General features: G+C 35.0%; 1 long non-coding RNA gene across 1 annotated transcript; it reads right to left on the bottom strand.

The window, feature by feature from the left end:
• Positions 1–666: 666 nt before the first annotated feature.
• On the bottom strand, positions 667–4,585 carry LOC132067024 (uncharacterized). Its single transcript, XR_009416990.1, has 2 exons — positions 4,532–4,585; positions 667–882 (listed from the first exon to the last, which is right to left on the bottom strand). It is a non-coding gene; the product is annotated as an uncharacterized LOC132067024 (long non-coding RNA).
• Positions 4,586–4,947: the final 362 nt, after the last annotated feature.

Here is a 4,947-nt window from a genome sequence, read left to right as displayed (position 1 = left end):
CATCATGCTTTGCCAAATATAGAGAAAAGGAAATTGAAATTAAATTTCTAAGGCCCCATCCCCATTTTTTCCCCAAGGGCTCTCGGATAACAAGCAATGAAAGTGAAAACTCAGCCAACCCTATGGACTTAAGAGTTCTAAGGGCGTACGGGGTATATTATTTTGGGTGGGAAAATTTTTGCCGATGTGTCACCCAAGTGGATGGGTCATAAAATTTTGAAAATGGGTAATTTGTCCGATTTGGGCTTTTCCATCCGTGGAGGGGTATAAATATGAACTTTGGCTAACAGAGGGGTATTTTTAATTACTTTGGCTAACGGAGGGTAAACTTAGATAATAAACTATAGTAGAAGGGTATATTTGACCCTTTTCCCTTTTGAATTCACCGTGATACAAAATTTCTTTTACAACTGGTCTTATTATGAAAAGAGCAGTGTGTTCCGTTTAATTCTGAAATGAGGATTTTTTGACAAATAATTCTAGTAAAACGCTTATATGCTAGCACCTACCTGAATTTCTCTAAATCTAATTTATTTTTTATAAGAAAACCATTTGATTTGCCTCTTTAGAAATCTCTTTAAAAGTAAGAAAAATTAGACGGGTTTTGAAAATTTGCGAAGGAGCCTAAAGTCCAACTAAAGGGCTTAAGTACCATTTGGCTAAAACTTCTAGTTCCAACCATTTGGTTTCCAATAGTATTATGAGTTTACAAATACAAGCATGAATGTAAACGTATCATACAATAGTAATGAAATAACTTGGGGTGTACCAAGCCCCTTAACAATTTTCACCCATGGTTGGGCCTTCATGGATACACATATTAGCTTCCCTTTCTCGTACTCGACAGAAATCTGGAAGAATTGTCCTATTCAAGTGTGTCCTCTGACCACTTAGGCCCAATTAGGAGGCTGTGTCCTCGGCCCAAGTGGTCATGCAAAGAGAAATAGGGGGGAGGGGTGAGAAAAGAAAAGGAATTTGTTTAGAATGGATCCTATAAAATTCACATAATATACAGAAGATATACACGTATAGTAATAAGAATAATAAAGGTAGCCAAACTGTCCTAACATGAAATTATTTTCCATAGTGTATTTTTGTGATGTGTGGACCGAGTATTTTGGAATGAGATTGGGGTGGTTGTCACCATCCTTATTCCCAGTGTCGTACAAGATTCAAGGGGTTTTATCGAACCCCAGACATGGCTGGCATTGGAGGAAGGTTAGACCAATCCTAAATGATCCTCAACATTACCACAATCAAGCACAAGTGCACGCTTGGAGTCCATTATCATTGGACAGTCTGGCCTTCAAACAAGGACACGGAGGAATAGGCAGAAACACAACACCCAAGAAACAAAGGATAATATTTCACTGTACATCATTACTACTACTTAATTACTATAAAGGACAGGGATACATTCATTAAAGCTATGCATTATTTTAAACCACGAGTGATTTATGCAAAATAAGCTAATCAATCTTTTTATGAAGATATACAACCATAGGAAGATTCCAATATAGAGTTCAATCACAGGCACACACTGCACATATAAGGGAACCAAATAGGCCCTAGTAAAAAGAAAGTATATTCCAAGTCACATTTGGAAAAACCAAGTGTAGACTGAGCAGACAAATATAACATGAGAAAGGAAACTAATTTCAGCCAAACTAAACACATAAACGCAGGTAGGTGGATTTTCAGGTCTCAGTTAGACTTAACAAGATGAAGACATCAAGCAAAAGTATGCTGGCTACACACGTAGTATAGAAAGGATGCATAAAATCATTCATGTCTCTTTGGTGGAGTTTCTTAAAAAGAGGAAAGACCTACATGATCTTAACAGTCTTTAATAACTCAGTTTCAGTTTCAATGCCTCAACTATTCAAATTTTCTATTTCCCTTTAATCTCTTCCCTTTGTATTCTAATTCAGCCATGTACAAATGCTCCTAGGTTCACTACTAAGTTTTACTAAGCCACTTATCAATGCATGTCTGATTTTAGCCAAGTCTTCTAGGTTCTAGCAACAAAATTCACATGATATTTGAAAGATTTATACAGTCAACATACACCACCATGGGCCTATGAAAGTGCCATGGTGCCTTTTATATAAAGGGAAAGTGTGGTGAATCAAACGTTTGCTATTATCACCCCCCCCCCTCCCTCTTAGATCCTCTCTCAAGGCACCTTTTTAAAAGACTCTTCCTGGCCATGTGGCTTTTACCTTACCTTCAATCTTTCTCTAATCATATAGAGCATTACTACCAGGAGTCACTTAAAACTAAGTGCCCTAACTAGTTCAAATGCATGGACATATAAGTGGACAAGATAATTTAGGCTAGGATTGGGATCATTTTCACCACTTAGAAACTAGCAAAATCCATACAGGATCACAACATAAGTCAAGGTGTCATCAATAAGTTTTTAAACCTATTTCATAGAACCATCTTAGATCAGTCTAGGCATTTAACAAGTCATGTCATATGACCAACTTCATCTGGCCAAGTCATAGAAAATGAGTATGAGGTAGTCAAGTAAATGATGGTAACTAGAATATTTGGACAGAGTATTAGAGATTAAGCTCAAACACAAATGATTTAAGCAATGACAATAGGTAGATTTCCCCCTTTTTATCTTTAAGCTAGTTATGTTCCAATAGAACTCATGTAGGAAATCTCATGATTCAACAGTACATACTAGATTGGCAATTTGATCTTGGATATAGCATGATCACTTACTTTGAAAACATTCAGTACCTCTAAACAGAACACAAAGGGAATCAAGCAAATAAATTACCAAATGACCATGAACCAACCCTCATTCTCAGTAAAGATCCTTTATTACCTAAGTAGGACCAAACCTTTAAGCCTTTGACACAATAAGATTCACAGAAAAGGAAGAAAAGGGAAGAAGGAAGACAGACTCAATTGGCAATTGAAATAAATTCCTGAACTGTCATGTAGATTCAAAGAACAATATGATACCCTTATAAGCAAGGCTGGGTGGCCAACATTTTAAGTTTCTACTTAGGCCCTAAAGGGACTAATTTCTTAGCAAAATGATTGGTTTAAATCCCTTGCCGACCTAGTCTCTAGACAGAGTTCTTCTCTTGAATATACATAAGGTTCAAGCCAGTCCAGGCTGTTTTATCCTCCTTCCTTTTAACCTAGTCATGTTGTATCACTGAAAATAGACTAGACTTACAAAGCAATGTCACTTTACCAAACTAAGGGTTCATCATTAGCCTAACCCCCCTTTTTCCTCTAACAGTCTTGGTTTAGTGCCTTTATAGACTTATTATCATTGTGGTTCTATCCATGATCAATATTCAAACATCTAACTTAATAATGACTAGCTATTAAGGCTAAGTCCACTCAGTATTTCTTAATTTAGAACTTACATTGTCAAAAACAAGCTGGTTATTTTCATCAGTCAAGCTTAATCTAGAGGTCATAATCAAATAAGAATCTCAAACACATTAGTTTCCAACAAAGCATATATAAACTGTAAATCTTGTTTTAATTTGACTTTGTTCTTATCATGAAACAATAAGCCAGACTAATCTAAGAAAGAACATAAGGCTTCCTTATTTAATGAAATAGTGCATTCTTAATCTGCCTGTATCCCTAATCCTTTTTCTTTTTACCATATTTACTAAAGTCAAAGCAGTTACTGCACACTATAGATTTCGACGAACCAATAGAGAATAGGAACAAATCACATAGAGGGTCAAATTATGGCATTTGTACAACAATGCAGCATCAACCATGGAAGACATAACACATTTGCACCCAGATTCTGAAGGCACAGCTTTAAGGTGAATCTCTCTTAAGCATGGTAGGATAGTAGTAGGGCAGTCTTACTTTAAAAAGGAAGAACATCACAAATCAACTAATGACAATTCTGGACATGTTCAATGATGCAAAACAAATATCCTTAGACACAACTAGAAAGGTACTTAAGTCATGAATCCCTTTTGGAGATAGGTGTTATCACATTATGATGCAAGTAATCAAATGATGACCCTATAAACATGTAATATGGAATTCCTAACACAAAACAATCTTACCAAAGAGTCATACAATCCAAATTAGTATTCCAACAGTCTTACAACACCCTATGTGTTCCCTAATTAAACTAAGCACCTCTTATTTCAATATATATATATATATATATATATATATATATATATATATATATATATATATATATATTTGGTGCACTTTTGACCTTTATCAAACCTCAAAGTCATTTCAATATAAATCATTTCAAGTTTCCAGCAATCTCAAACATTCTTGCAAACGATTAGCACTAATCTAGAACATCCAACTCAAACAAATAATGAGATACTAGATTAAGTACATAAGATAAACAAGGCATCATGTTTAGGAGGGGCTCATTCTGAAGCTTATTAAACAGTGCTTAAGTCAAAATCCTATTATAAGACCATCAACCAAGAACACTTAATAACACAGACCAATTATCAACTTATAAATAGAATGACAAAAATATATAAAAGGGTTGGGTTATTACCTTTTTTCAATGCAGCCTTTGGTCAAGAATGGATTCAAAAAGCTCCTTGTGCTTTCACCCTCAAACTCAGCCATAAAGAAGGAAAATAAACAATCTTTTTTTTAAATAAGGGACTCAAACCCGACAAAGAGAGTTTTTTTTAGTCTAAAATTATACTTTTTCTTAAATTTCAAGTTCTTGACTTAAAATTCTAGCCTTTTTTTGATTTTTTCAACTTTTAAAAACTTGTTTCTGTGATGAAGGTTGGGGTTCTATTTATAGAACCCCAAAACTATGAAGGAACTTCAAAATACCGATGTGGGACTAACATTTTTTCTACTAAATGCCCTTTGTAAACAAGATCTGCGGTTGAAATTAACTAGAACTAAGAATGCATGGCCAGATCTGAGTATTGTTCTACTTGATCTAGCCCATTT

This window comes from Lycium ferocissimum, chromosome 8, assembly GCF_029784015.1.
Source record: "Lycium ferocissimum isolate CSIRO_LF1 chromosome 8, AGI_CSIRO_Lferr_CH_V1, whole genome shotgun sequence".
In the NCBI taxonomy this organism is placed as follows: Eukaryota; Viridiplantae; Streptophyta; class Magnoliopsida; order Solanales; family Solanaceae; genus Lycium; species Lycium ferocissimum.
This window is presented reverse-complemented; position numbering and strand designations above follow the sequence as displayed.